The sequence below is a fragment of the Lactuca saligna genome, chromosome 5 (genome assembly GCF_052625555.1).
Source record: "Lactuca saligna cultivar CGN05327 chromosome 5, ASM5262555v1, whole genome shotgun sequence".
In the NCBI taxonomy this organism is placed as follows: Eukaryota; Viridiplantae; Streptophyta; class Magnoliopsida; order Asterales; family Asteraceae; genus Lactuca; species Lactuca saligna.
This window is the reverse complement of record NC_136421.1, coordinates 24105312-24121778: the sequence shown is the minus strand read 5'-3', so window position 1 is coordinate 24121778 and position 16467 is coordinate 24105312. Positions and strand designations below refer to the sequence as shown.

Genomic DNA, 16467 nt, shown 5'->3' with positions numbered 1-16467 from the left:
GTCTGCCTATATTATTCTTCTTTTTGTTTCTTGTATTCATCATATACCACCCACTCCTTCTTTGGTTTTCTCCAGTCTTCGTCAAATTTATCCCCACTAAAGTAGCAAACTTGAGCTCTTTTGTTCCCATTATCATCCAAGTGGAAGTCTTTGGTCAAGTGTGGACCATTGCCCTTTCACATCCAACTCTAATTGAATGAACTGATTGATCCATGTTTTTCATTCTTCTATTCATAATATCAAGCATAGATAAGACGGATTCCATTTCTTCAGGATGTCCTCCCACAATTCCTTTAGCTCCTTCATTTCTTGTATTGTGGTACTCACGAGAATGTTTTGCAAATTCTTCAACCAACTCCTTGACTTCTCCTAGATTTTTCTTAGTTAGTGGTCCTTGAGAATCAGGGAGTTTCCTTGTCATGACATTAACACCATCATAAAATATTGGGACTTCTTCTTATATATTGAGGTCATTTTGAGGACAATTTCTTAACAATCCTTTATAGCGTTCCCATGCCTCATAAAGTGACTCACCCATATTTTGATCAAAATTGGCTATTGCCTTCTTGAGTTTAGCTATATTCGAAGGTGGGTAGAATTGTTCTAAAAACTTCTCGTGCAATTGGGCCCAAGTAGTGATTGCACCAGGTGGTAGCACCTTCAATCAGTCTTTTGCAGCTCCTTTAAAAGTGACTAGTAGCATCCTCAGCAAGACTGTCTCTCTAGGAACATTTGGAAAATTTAAATAGTCTGCTATGTCATTAACTTCATCTAAATGGTTGTAAGCATCCTCATGACCCTTTCCATAAATGGTACATCCTTAAGTGCAGTAAGGATGTATCCTCTTAGCTCAAATGTGGCAGCTGCAGGAATTACAGTTTGTACTAGGCCAGTACCAACATCATCTCTAATTCGATTTTTGTAAGCTCCCATTGACATATTGCAATATTTTCCATCTCGTCTTCGGGTTCACATTTATGTAGTTTGAATTCTAGGTCAGATTTGTATTCAGATTCTTCTAGGTTAGGTATTTGATCAAAGTCTTCAACCTTGCTGTTATCCATTGAAGATGTGCTTGATTCTCCTACTTTCTTTCCTGTCTTCTTTCCAAAAACTGATTTAAGACCTTTGAAAACGCAGCTTCTTTGGCATTTGGTTTACTCAGGCGTTCTTATCCGTCTTCTTGTGAAGGGTCGACTCTAGATCTTCAAGTGGTGGCACAAATGGTGTGTTGGAACATCAGGTCATGAACTTTTACAAAATAAACAAAAAATAAAAATGTAAAACTGAGCTAAAACAGAAAAACAAAGAAAAACGGAAAATGACCGGATTCACGTCGTGAGTTCAGTCCTGAAAAAAAAACAACTAAGTTGAAAAATAACATTTTGCAGGTTATACCCCCACAAAAAGGATTGATTGACCTAAAGCAAATAAATTTAACAACTAAAATAGCCGTTCCCCAGCGACGACGCCAAAACTTGATGCGTGCAAATGGCTACACCTAATTTTAAATTATTAACCTAACTAACTTAACTAACTAAAATGCACATATGCAACGTACCTAGTCGAATTATAGAATAGTTTGGATAAGTCTGGTGTCGATCACGGGGAACGGTTTTAACTAATTAATTTACCTACTATTAAATTAACCTAACTTTCAAGCAAACTAGTGGGTTTTATCTAATTTTGCAAGTTTAGATGAAATTAAATTTCTTAACATAATTCAAGCAATTAACAAAACACTTTGGTTAGTTCGACTCCACTTTCCCTCAATGGTTTATAAATTAATTATAACAACTCCTGTTGGTTACCAATTAAAACATTATTAGCAATTTCAGTTCTGAATTTACTAATATTAATTAATTCATGTAGATCTATGTGTGGTCACACATAATTTAACACATAATCAATTATTGAATAGTATTGGAGCTATGTAAGATTGAGTTGACAAACACAAAATATGGTCATAATATGAGTTCGCTAGAACAACCTAATTTAATAATTCAATTACTTACCTAAGATTGGTTCGATCTTAGCTCTAATAATCTAATGTTCACTAAATTAGTAGGTATTCAAATTCATGCAGATTAATGGTCACCAACTACACAAAATAAGAAGTTAAAACAGTCTAATATCAAATCAAGCATGTTAAGTATAATCAATCAAACACAAGTTATAACCAAAAAGTAAAGTGTAGATCCATATAACCAAATCATGAGTTCCAGCGTCATCTAGCTAACATAAGCAACTATATTTAGATGAACATTCTAAAAAATAAACACAAGCATGTTATAATAAAAAACATGTTAAAATTACCAAACTAAATATCGAATCATGACATCTTCTTCCTCCTTGGTGTTAAAACAAATTTCCAGGCCTTTAGACTCTATGATTTTCGACATCTGAAACCTTTCCAAGTCAGTGAACCTCTTTCAAATCGTAAGGATCAAGTATTATTTATATTTTATGAATTATCCGTACTCACGTCGTGAGCAAGTAAGTCTCATGTCATGAGCTAAGTATCTATCTGTGTTCGACAAGGATTCTGTTCTGCAATGCTTATCTTTTGGAATGTCCCAACTCACATCATGAGCCTTCAATACTCACGTTGTGAGTGCGTGTTTTTTGCTGGATTTTTATTCTTTGAAGTCTTCATCTTCCAAATTTCCATTCTTTGATGCTTTTAGTCCCTTTTCTTCAATATGTCTTCTATTTGGTAGCAAAAAAAAAAAAAAACAATTTAACCATACAAGTAACATTATTCCATGCAAATGACCAAAATATTATTTAAAATGTACTTAAATATTGCCTAAAAACATGTATAAATATGGCAATATCATAGGTGTACGTTACGCAGTTCACTCGAGAAGTCAGAGTATTCTATATCAACATCTTGCCAATGTTCCCCACCAATGGGATGCTGCATCGTACCCTCTTATGATCATCCGGTACTATGCCAAATCATATTTTTTGCAGTGTGCCTTGAACAATATAACATCATAGTCTAAGGGTCACATGAAAGTATCGTAACACCTTAAGATCTACTTTCTTACCATTAGTGTTTTTATTGATCCATTGACTCTCTTTACAAACGGGCCAAAATTGCAATGACTTGTGTTTTTTCCAAAAGATAAAGTAATCATTTTTGTAATGTATTGGCTCTACCCCAAATAAATATTCTTCAGTTTCTTTTTGGCTAAATAATGTGAAATGGGAACCTTATTGTCTTTGAGAAATGCTGATTTCAACAACTCAAGGAGTTAATCAAATAAACTATAAGTCTATTTTTTGTTCACGTTGGTATGCATTAACATTTCTAAAAAATCAAGGGACGAAAAGTCTAACTAGGATACAATTTATTTTACACTTCTTCTAATAACTGTGCAAAATCGTCATCCATATGCTACCCCCTATATTCGAGATTCCTTCATCGAGGTTGGTATCATTTTGTCTCGACTCCCACATCACATCGTCGATAACATCATCCATTTTGTTACTTGGTGCTACAACTTCTACAACTGGAGATGTGACAATTGGGAATTTCTTGTCACCAATTGTCACTATAGATTTTCATCAACAAATGATGTTAATAGAACTTTTCATATTGAAAGAAGAATATGATCAGTTAGTTAATAATATGGTCAAATAAGTGACCAAATAGTTATATTACTTTTAATAATGGTCACTATACTTGAAAAGTACACAAAAAAGTGATCCCAAGGATGTAAGCATTGTAAAAATCTGATACAACCGATTGGTGGAGTTATGATTTTATAAAAGCTAAAAATTAACTGTGTCAATAATGCTATTAATGTCAAAGTGTCACATATAAACCAGTTGAGTTTCGATTAACATCACAAAAAGAAAAATCGTAGTACCCCACGAGATAAGGACTTTGAAAGGAAAAAGATCAATAGATGGAGTTCGTATGAAGAAGATACAATTTTTAGAAAAATATAAAATACAGGTTAAAAATAAAAGTTAAAATTTGGCGACGCAACCTTAAGAAAAGTTATAGTACTAGTAGAGAGCTACACAAACATATAAATAGGGTAAGAAACAAGATTTATATAAGGAATATTTGGATTTTTATAAAAAAATTTAGGGGTGCACACCAATTGTACTCCATGCTCAACGTGCACACCCGACACCCAGATTTTTCGAGATTAGGGAGACGTGGACCATCAGAAGTGTGACATGTGGCAAAATCTGGATGGAGCCACGAACCAAGTGCACATCGTGCATGAATGCGCCACACACACAACCACTATAATAGAGGTGCTCACTTTCTGAATTTCTCACACCCAAAACTCTCTCTTATCTCTCAAGCTTTTTTGGAAGTACTCCCAATGGAGTGAAGCTTCAGATGCAATAACTTTGATGCTTGAGAATACGTGACTATAGTGAGTTCACGACTCGTATTTCACTATTTTAAATGTTTTACCAGTGAGGGGGGATACATGCTTATCAAAATGCTTTATGAAATTATATTTATATCCATAAATATCAATCGTTTTGTAAAGGTTAATACCTTAACATAATGTACCTATAGATACTATACCTAGATGTATGCTATGATATTAGGCCTAACAGTTATGATGCCCAATAGTCTAGGAAGAGATAATAGCTAGACGTTATAATGGATAAATCCCTAGGATAGAATTCCGCTACCCTAATACCTATAGTCGTTAACCTTGTGAGAGCTAGAAAGATATGTATAGATCTCTATGAGGATTAACACCCACACCTGCGATTGCTAGCTACAATCCTAACATGATAACTTTCTTTTGGATCACTATTCGATGTCCCATGAGGCATCGTGATGGGGAAATCACTAGTTAAACAATGTTGATTATGGGGGCTCATGGTAATACATTATAAACACCTTAGAGATCAGAATACCATTAGGGATGCCTTAAAATTATAGATAAAATACATTTGGATCGTTTTATATCCTGCAAAGATAGTAAATTAGGATTAATAAAACATCCGAAAAGATATTAAGATAGGATCGTTAGATTTCCTGCAAGGATAATAAATTAGGATTAATAAAACATTAGGATTAATAGAACATCCTAAAAGATATTAAGATAAGGTCGTTAGATATCTTGCAAAGATAGTAAGATAGAGTTGATAAAAATAATTTAAAGAAAGGTTTTTATAAAAGAAAAAATATTCTTAATACAACCAAATAAAACTATAAAAACCTGTAGAGTCAGCAACATCAAGTTGGCGTTGTCAAAAATCACATGTGTTTCTTGGATGGATAAGATATCAAGATGAAGAAAGGATTCTCAACTTGAAGACATGTGGATTTTCGTTTAAATAGTTAGTTATGACTAAAGCTCTATGATTTTGGAAATCTATGTATCATCACTACCAGAAATTTCAGCCATCGGTTAGGGAAGGTGTGACATGAGGAATTAAAGATTCTCAATGATAGATCCAAGTTGTGTATGACTTACTGGAACCATTTATCAATATATGACATTTCATTATTGTTGGTACCTTGAAGTAAAGGTTATCACATTTTTGAAACACAAATTTGATTTTACCATTACTATCAACGTGTGACTTGTACACGTTAATAAAAGAATTGAGTCCTAGTTGGAACTGGGGATAGTTTTGATGTGGATTAGCAGCCTAACTTTTATCAATAGACATGATGTTGCTGAAACTTAGTTTCGGTTTTAGAGTTTACTCTACGGAAAAGAAAAATCAGATAAAATATTCATAAAGTAGATTATTCAAAAAAATACCCCTGAATCGGGGACAACAATTTAGAAACAAAAAGAGTATTCACAAGGGTAGGCTTTTAAACCCACTTTTTGAATACCTTATCTCATATGTGAATGTGTATTACATGATTGTACGTTTAAGAAATATTCGACATCATTTCCCCTTAACTCCCAAGTATGTACGTGTGTGTGTTTGTGTGTGTGTGTGTGTGTGTGTGTGTGTATATATATCTGTATGTATATACCAAAAGAGCGAAGAGAAAATGAAAAATGAATTTTTCATATACAAACTATCATGTAATACATGTTCATATCCTATATGAGATAAAGTACTCCAAAAGCAGTTCCAAAACAGGGACAACATGACATTAATCTTTAAATCATTTACAAGTGGATATTTCTAGGCTCATGATGATTACAAAGACGACACATAAACAAATAGAATTTGGAAGATGTTATTTGTTATTTATAGCATCTTACTTTTGTACATTTTAACATTTATGGTATTTGATTTTGTTTTAAGTTTTCTGTTACAACATTGTACTTTAAATATTATATTGTTCTTTTCTATTTGAGCATTGGTTTTTTCATATTTTTTTATTTATAATTTTTTTTCATTAATAATATTGTATCTTAAACAATTATATTATGTTGTTTTCTATTGTAGTGGTTTGTTTTAAATAACAATGTAAATAACGGTATCCTACTTTTTTGTTTCTTTTCTCCATTATTGTGGTTTACTTTAAGTAAAATTCTCAATAATAGCATCCTATTTTATTTGTGTGTGTGTGTGTGTGTGTTTTCATTTTAGTAGTTTACATTAAATACCATTAGCAATAATAGCATACTACTTTATTTGTTTTTTTTTTATTATAATAGTTTACTTTAAATAACGTTGTTAATAATAGCATCCTACTTTTTTTTCCATTATAGTGCTTTATTTAAATAACATGGTCAAATAATAGCATCCAACTTATACCAAGTACACATACCTTCACATACATATACCACATTGTATACAAGTTCAAATTATAGACACACACAAATACACATTATATACATTATACACATATAAACATACACATATACATATACCCACATATACTTCTATTATACATACATATAATCCAAATTCATGTTTTTATACATATAAATACACATTATACATATATATATATACAATATATATATATATATATATATATATATATATATATGTCAAATTCCATATTACAGACACGAATACACATATTTTCACATAGACATAGCACATATTACATTAACACACATGTATCAGATACATAATAACATTTTCCTTATATTAAATATACATACTTTCACATAGATACATATATAATAGCATCCTACTTATACCAAATACACACATACATACACAAAATAAACATACTTTCACATACATATTATACACACATACATACACTAAATAGACATACTTTCACATACATACACCATTTATACATGCGTATGCGAAATTTCACATAATATTGTAACACCCATTTTCCCAGGTATATTGATTTATGTTGCAATTCTTTATTTATGTAGGGTGACTCGACGAGTTTGTGCTCAGACTCATCGAGTCTAGTCGCGACTAGATGACGTGGTTGATGAGGGGGCTCAACGAGTCAGGGGAGCTACTCGCCAAGTCAGAGCTGATGAAAGAAACCCTAATTTCTTGGGTTTGGAACCTATTTAAACGCCCTTATGGCCTTCATTTGCGGCTACCAGTCCTTAGAGAGAAACCCTAGAGTGCATGAGTGTTTTGACAGAGAAAGGAAGCCATTCTTGACCTTTGTGGTGTTGTTTAGAAAGAAGAAGGAGTTCCTAGCCAAGAGGAAGCAAAGGAGGTTGTTATTCTATGGATTTGAAGCTAAGATCATCGCATTTAAGGTATTAATTCGGCTCATCTTCTGTTTTATGAAGTAGATATGGATTTAGGGTTTCTTGTGCCCTTTGTTAGGTTGATTTGTTGTCTAATAGTCCCTTTCTGGTGATGAGGCTGTGGATCTAGATCCATAGAGGTCCAGAGAGCCTCACTCATCAAGCTTTATGGAGAGCAATGGAGGTTATGACCTTGGGTTGTAGTATTTGGGGCTATATCATCATATATGGTCATATAGATGTTGCATGTACATCAAGATAGAGACTTTACATGATTATTGAGCTTGGAAAGGTTAGATCTAAGGATTAGAGGAATAGATCTGACCTTAAAAGGTTGATTGAGGTTGTGCATGAAACAAACTCACCGAGTCCATGAACAGACTCGATGAGTCGGAACGGGTTGTCCCATGATTCAGATCAGTGGATGACTCACCGAGTTGGGTGAGTGACTCGGTGAGTCAGAAGGGATTCAAAGGACTTGATTTCACATATGGACTCGACGAGTCTATGCAAGACTCGACGAGTCAGGTCAAAGGTTCACCGTTGACTAGCGTTGACCATGGTTGACTAGAGTTGACTTAATAGTGTTAGTCAAACTAAGTCAGGAACGTATTAATTAGAGATGTACTTATGATATAGGAGGAGATACATCAGGGAATCGAGCTCGAGTGATTATCCGACATCAGAGAGGTGAGTCTTCTCACTATGCCATACCCGATGGGATAACTAGGTGTGATCGGAAGGTCTTATGTGTATGATGTTTACATGATGCATGTTATATATGTGATATGTCATGATATAAGTATGATGATATGGACCGGAAGGTCAATAGAGTATGGGCAGGAAGGTCAACAGAATTATGGGATGGAAATCCCCTAAGACACTTGCATCTGAAGATCCTATAGGGTTATGGAATGGAAAAGCGTATGTGTTGTATGTGGTATTTTGGGAAACTCAATAAGATTTTATGCTTACCGTTTGTGTGTTATGTGTTTTAGGTACCAATGATGATCGCGGGAAGGCGCCAGCATGATCCGTACACACTTGCAGATGACATGTTTTGAGACCTTGGAATTTGGATTTGTATTGTGTTTTTGAAGAAAACTATTAGATAAATGATTTTGGGATGATTTGGAAATGAATTGTTTTTATTAAAATTAAATGAAAATTTGGTTGAAATTTAACGGTATTACAAATTGGTATCAGAGCCTTGGTTTGAGGGATTTAGATTCACCTTTGAGTGTATTTGAACTCAAACTGAGGATTGAGAAAGATTTTCATAAAATAAACAATTTTTCTAAAGAGTAAAAGAATTTTGAAGATGAGCAAGGAAACAGTGTGTACGATCAACCAACGCCCGAATACTGATTTCCCAAATTACCCTTAGACTATGTGTTATGAGTTACATATATATTGAAGTGTATTATGCATGCTAGAGTAGGCTAGGTATTCATATTAGGACTAGAGTGGCCTGATTTGTGATGCCTTAGCCTAGGAAGATTTCTGCTGCCATGCGATGCTTTAGAATGAGTAAGTAGCAGTGAGGTACTGTGAGAGTCTACCGAAGGGTAGTTTATGTGTGGAAATACATAGAGTACTTGTGACTTGGGATCCTTGGAGGATGACTTGGGATGAATACTGGTGCGGTGTGGAAGGTAGTATTGGGCCTGTACTACTAGAAACATCAGATCAGTGTGCAGCCCAAGTAGGAATCCTTTGGGTACTAGGAATCAAAAAGGGTTGGGTTATCGAGTGCGAGTATATACGAGCGAGTCCCTGATATTTTTGTGTTGTCTTTCATAGATATCATGTTTGGGACGTGCCACAGACTAGAGACCAGTGAGGGAGGTGTGAGTGATGAGGAGCTCTGCCAGATGATTCATGAGGAGGTGGTTACTGCCGTCCGAGCTGAGGCTCCAGAGATGTTCGTGTTGGATTAGTGTCTAAGTCCATAACTATTTTGGTATGTACTTGACCCGATTATGAGCATGGTCCTTTTGGGTTGCCTTCACCATAGCAATATGTAGGATGATTTAAGGAGAGAAAGGTTTAAATATGATTTATTAATATATTATGAGAATCATATTTTAAAGGAGAAATCATATTGTTTAATTAATATTAGTCAAGAATTAATTAAGAATTAATTTTGTGACTAAAAGAGATTAATTAAATATAGGCGATTGGACTACAATTATTGGATAATTGAGTTATTGGGATAAGGAATGCTAAAGGAATAAGGGGTGAACGAAATTATGATGGAAGCCCATCATATTTTCATCCATAGCCTTGTCCAGAAGGTTCCATGGGCTGCTTAGAGTTTAAGCTGTCCATTAGGGTTTTGACTGAAACCCTAGCAGCCCACACAAGTATATAAAGGACCCCTTAGGCCCCAAAAACGTGGACAATTGATTCTCTAGGGTTTCTAGTCGTTTTTGGGCAGCCTCTCTTCTTCTCCTCTTCATCCAAGTTGCATAAGGTGTTTGTGATTCCATTAGAGGTGCAACACTTGAGGCACTAAGCTTTCTGAAGCCAATCCAAGCAAGGAATTGATTGTTATTGCTATATAACAATCAAGGTAATTCTATAAACCCTAATTAAGTTTATAATATATTAGATCTAAGTTTATTAGTCTTGGATTCATAGCATGTACAATAGATAAACCTAGATCCAAGCATTAGGGTTTTTATGAGCACATAGGATTGTTCTTTTGCACTAAACCCATCAGTGGTATCAGAGCCTTGATTGGTTTATGTTGTATGTGATACTATGTTGAATTATTTACTGAAAATCGAGTTTCTTGCCTCTGCCTGACTCAACTCGGCGAGTCAGTATCTGGACACGGCGAGTTGGCCCTACTCGGCGAGTCCAGGTCTGACTCGGCGAGTCAGTGTGTCAGGCAGAGGGTATTTCGGGTTTTAGCTGCTTTTTTGACTTGGATTTGATGCTTAAATTGTTTTATGAAGTTAAAATCCGAATTTTATCTTAAAATAATAATTATCCTTGCCAAAACAATAGATAATTTCAAATCTTTTAAATATTGGTTGTTTATATGATAAATATGGATTATTTAAAGTTATTTGGTAATTATCTAGTGATTGAAATAAGATTAGGTCAAATATCGATAATGACTAAATTAATTATTATTTGTTATTTGATCCTTTGTGATGTGAAAAAGTTTCAATTGCACCCCTTTAGGTTTTATAGTTTAAATTTGAACTTAAAAGTTTTGTTTATGAAATTTAAATAAGTTAAACACTAATGTTTTGAAATGTTTCAAAACTTGCCCTCAAGTTTTGGAATTTAAAAGTTGATTAAAAGTTTAATTTTGAATTGTTAAATTCTAAAACTCTAATAATTTGAAAAGTTCAAATGACACCCTTATGGTTTTATTAATTAATTAAAGTGTGTAATTAAAGGTGATTTAATAAATCCATATAGTTTTGGTTTACATTTAATTAAAAGTATAATTGACTAAGTTAAACCACCTAGTATTTTAAAAGTGTAAAATACACCCTATACTATATATAACATTAAAAGTCTAATATTATATATATGTATGAGTAAAGGATCAGTCTTACCGATAGTAGGCCTCATTCACGAAGCTGGTCTATAAGGGGTGTTTAAGGAAATTGCCTATAAAATGGCGATTGAATGAGTATCCACTCTTACCCACCGCACTCTTGACTAGTGGAGGGTCGTTAGCCGAACGGGTAGGATAGGACAGAAACCTTCCATTATAAGTATAATGAAGTACAAAGTAACTAAATGCCTTTTCCAATTCCCAAATCATAGTTACTTTAGGCAAAATGTGAAATTGTATGCTAACCCATGGAATTACACTTCGTACCCTTGTCAAACGTTAGTGGAGCGTGTGTGGTTAACCGGCACACTAATTTGGGGATGACATTGGTGGTGAAGGGTGGCTCGACGCTTATCATAGATCAATAGAGCGTGTGTGGCTAACCGGCACATTGATTAGGTGATAGTAGTATTGGGCGCACCACGTGATTCATATGGTTATTCACACCTTGTTTGTGATCCTCGGCATCCCAGTCACAAATAGTAGGGCATTATCGAGATTAAACATGCCATTGAAAAGTTCAATGAATCTCAAAAGATCTAGGAGTTTCGATTCATTTAAAACTTAATCTTCTTTTTCGTTTTTCATGGTGGAAATTGGTAAATCATCATTTACCTACCTTCAAATATTCTGCAACTAGATTACGACATCCCTCTTCTAGGTTGTAGAGTATTGTGTTGGATCCTGGCTTGATGTTTCATTTGGGTGCTGCATCAAGAATTCTAATCAACTTAACTTGAATTTTCTCCTGTTTTGTAGATGTCTGAATCTTACAATGGTCTTCCCAAATCCTTTGGAACAAGCTTTCCAAATGAAGATGACGTTCCGAGATACGATCAAGGAAATGAGAGTCATGCTTCACTTCCTCCACCTCCTCCAATTGTTCTCCCAGATCCACAAGTTCAAAGGCTTGAAAAGTTCAAGCTCACTCAAGCCCTTTTGGCAAGTAAACACGAAGATGGGAAACATGTGTGTGCACACGTCTTAGAGATGAAGTCACACATTGATAGGTTAAGCATGTTGGGTGTCGAGATTTCAAGCGAGTTGGCTGTTGACTGGGTTCTTCAATCACTTCCTGAATCATATAGTGAGTTCGTTAGAGAGTACTATATGATGGACCACGACGTGACCCTAATTGATCTCACCTATTTGCTTATAGCTGCTAAATCAGCAATGATTTGGCGTGCTGGTCAAGCAAATTTGTCTAGTGAATCAAACTCCCAAACTTCAATGGACACTGGCAACATTGGAAGTCCAGAAAGAACTAAGTCTGTGATTGTCCGATGTGTTGTGCCAAAGGAGTCCATTTGCTTTTATTGCCAAGAGAAGGGGCATTGGAGACGAAGCTGCCCTAACTACCTGAAAGATCTAAGAGATGGGAGAGTCAGGACGTATGGCTCTACTTCAGGTAAAATCCATTATATAACTCTTTTGAGTTCCTATTCTATTTTCTTAATACATGATGTAATAAGATTACATTTTGATGTTTTGTAGGATCGAAGAAAAGAGAGGAAGCTTGAGAAAAAGAAGTGAGCTGAATCTAATCATGAAGAAATGGATTTCGATTGCATTACTTGAAGCATGGATTCTTGAGCTACTACTTGGAGTTAGAATAGATTGTTAAGAAATATGTAATAACATAGTTTTTTCAATTGAATTGCATTGTACGGACAATTTTTTTCCGCAATAAAATGAATTTTGATTTTATCTTATTTATTTATCCTTGCAATGGCATGTATGAATAATTGATGTTTGAAGGTTTCTATTATTAGCAATAATGGGTTTGATTCTTAATTGTATTATTTGTGGACATATCAAAGGTTTACCAAATAGGGAGAGTTTCTCATCACCCAAGTTTCAATTGGCAAAAACTTGGAATCATGCAATGTGTATTCTATGATGAATGAAAAACTTTCACGTTTGGGAAACTTAGATTAATTCTTTGACAAAGTGTAAATTGAAGGACTAGGAGATCAAGTACACTAGGTTGTGCATTGATCAAGTCCACCACAAGAGTGACAAAGATATTCGTCATGATTTACTAAAGTTTAGTAAATATGATTATACTTATAAGATTAAGTGTAATTCTAAGTTGATTGAAAGAGTTTCAATGAATAGTAGAACGAATAAAGAAGAATCAAGTAGGCAGAAAGATAAAAGTTTCTCTACTCTAAGAAGAAGGGAGAGTACCTTTTATTGTGTTTTATGATAAGTATTAATGATTAAGAACCATGTCTCAATTGATCCTCTAAGTGAGTCTTAGTGCAATTGCATGTCTAAGAAGAGGAATCGAGAATTGTAGAAATGGTTAAATCAAGAAGTCAATCATACTTCGTTCCAATATCAAGTCTTAGAGTCAAGACTGTGACTTGAGTGAAAAAATCTTTAGTAGGTTTATAACACTTAACAAATGTGGAATTTGAAAAAGTTTTCTTATTCTTGCACATTAGAAATTGGTAAGTTGTGATGTCTTGGATAAGACAAAGACCAACTAGGACCAATTTGTTAAGTGTTTTGTCTTGATAAATGCTTAACTAACTCTTGAATATTTGTTTGTCAAGAAATGTTTCTTGACAAGAGAATCTTATATGTCAAGGAGTCAGTGGGAGTCTTAATGCTCTTGAAAAGTTTCAAGAACAAATCAAGAATAAACCTTATCGATCATCACTAGCACACGACTTGAGGTTTACAACCTATCGTGCTGACATTATTTTGTTTCTGTGCCATTCCAATTGAGTTAATTGTGTATATGAGTTCTATGAGTTCTCATTTGAATACATACTAAAGCCTTAGTCGATGGAAAGTACATTGATATGTAAGGAAAAGTTACTAAAACTACTTGGAAGATATGGTGGGCACTCGTGTTACCATAGGGCAAGAAATCAAGATAAAGAAAGTTCAGTCCATATGAGTTTGGATTTTTCGCAAACCTTGGTTTTGGCAAATTCACATGGATAAGAACTCATACACCATAAAATCTAAGTGTCATATGATTCCTTCCTTCATGAAAATGACTGTGAGGAAATACTTTCATTAAGAGAGATTTTAAGAAGATAGCGATTGTGAAAAATTGTATTCTCAAATTCGATTATGGTTACGGCATCCCTTTCCATAGTTCGAATTGTGAGATTTGGCAATTAGTTTCAACATTTGGAACTTAGTAACATAAGCTACGAATTGTTTAAACACACATATGAGCTATCTAAGGCAAAATTGTATAAGGTTAAGAAGCTTAGATAAAGGCTTATCGAAGCATCTGGTATTAGAAATATGAATTTCAGAAATTCAATAGGCATTGTTTTCTAGAAGTTCATTTGTTTTCTGAATACATGTCAAAGCTAGTTGGAGCATAAATGTTATGCTTATATGATAATCATCATGTTAGTGGGAGCATAAGTGTTATGCTTGTATGATTATTATGGCGAGTATTGCAAGTTAGCAATATTAGATTCCATTTGCAAAGTTGCATGGGTTGAAAAGTTGTTTTGCTATAATTAAGGGAGAGAATATTATACTCCGTTTCAAAATCTAAAGCTTAGATTAAGAAATTTTAATATTTTCAGTCAAAGGATACATTGTGTGTTCTTAAAATTCGATTATGATTATGGCATCCCTCTTCATAGTTCAAATTGTGAGAACATGACACATAAAATATTTTGACAAAAGATTGGTAAAGTATCATATCTTTATGTAAGACATTATGCATCGTGTCCCATACGCTTCGGGTATAGGATCGATTGTAAATGCTATAGTAGTTTACCATTCTAAAATTTTCCAAATGTCTAACGCATTAAGAGGGAAAAAGGACTAGAATTGGTTTTGACTAAAATAATTAAACAACTATCAAAGGACGATCCAAAGTTCGCTGAGGATTGGTTGCTTGTGAGTAGTTGGGAGTATGGTATTGCATGGACCATATCGACATTATTATGAATAGATAAGATTCTATTAAGAATGAGTTGTCATGTGGAAAATGTGGAAATGTTTCCATATTGGGAGTTGGATATTAGGAATCTATGTCTAGATTAGAAACTTTATGCAAGAAGGATGTTCAAAGGAATGTACTTTGAATATGAGACTTCACGTCTATGGAGTTGTCTTGTAATAATTTCTAAGAAAGTACTTTGTGATTTCATTAGCCAAGTCTTGGTGACTTTTGTGCTATGACTTTACGAAAGGATCGTTGCGTAAAATGTTAGAATCTAGCATATTCTAGTAGTGGCAAAGAACCTTGCATTCTTACACTAATGATAAGGATTGGGAATTGTGAAATGAGCATCATTGAAAAGGTTTTTCAATTGATCTATTTCACAAAATAAGGACCATAGGAAACATAATGTGCATGCTTTATGCATGGGATAGCTATTGTTGTAATTTGAGTAATAAGTTGATTTTCTAAAACAGTAAACGATAATAATGAGTAATCAATATGGTGGTAAATAGAAATGTTTTATTTACTATCACAAGTTTGAGGCCATATAGGATTAAGTATTATTGTTATGTTTCAATTTGCATGTTTTGACCTCCAGAATAACTAGGTTATTCAAACATCCATAGTCGGTCATACGTTGGGAGTAGGTATGAATAAAGACTGTCATGAATCTGTCTGTAGATTGTCTGGAGTGTTTAGACATAGCACAAGTTTGCTGCAGAGTTCATGAGTGCTTTGATAAGATTAGAGTATTGGATTAAACCCATGCTCACTTGGATCACTTCATGGTTTTATCACGAGTGATTAGTGAGACGATAATATTGTATATTCTTGAAACCGAGACATGTGAGTTGTTATTTGTTGGTCAGTTGCACATTGATAATAAGTAAACGCACCAGTAACTTGGTGTTATAAAACTTATTTTTGTGTGTGATTCGATTAGTAAATGCAAGCAAGCATTTGAGTCAAAGTTTATCCATTCCTTTTACCCAAAGTGGGATAAAAGCGATATCTATGGGCCTCTCGATGATTTAGTGATGACACCTAAGCGCTTGGCCAAGCCAGGACTAAGTTGATGTGTTCAATTGTAGTCTGTTGTCAGTCGTCATAAATCGGAAGTCGGGAAATAGTATAGAGAGAATGATTGAAATTCATGTCTTTTGTCTATACGATATCTTGAGAATGGAGGAATATATAATCCCTTATCTAGAGGACACGCTATTTGATAAGATCAGAGTTGACAGCAGCTTTTGAAAGCTACGATTGCTGATCAGGTTATGAAGTCATACGGAAAATAGTTATTAGACTTATCCAAGTGG

The 16467-nt window shown here is 34.2% G+C and overlaps 1 non-coding gene across 1 annotated transcript; it reads left to right on the top strand.

Moving 5' to 3' along the window:
* Positions 1 to 467: 467 nt before the first annotated feature.
* Positions 468 to 574, top strand: LOC144999047 (small nucleolar RNA R71). Its single transcript, XR_013660573.1, has one exon. It is a non-coding gene; the product is annotated as a small nucleolar RNA R71 (small nucleolar RNA).
* The last annotated feature ends 15893 nt before the right edge of the window (positions 575 to 16467 follow it).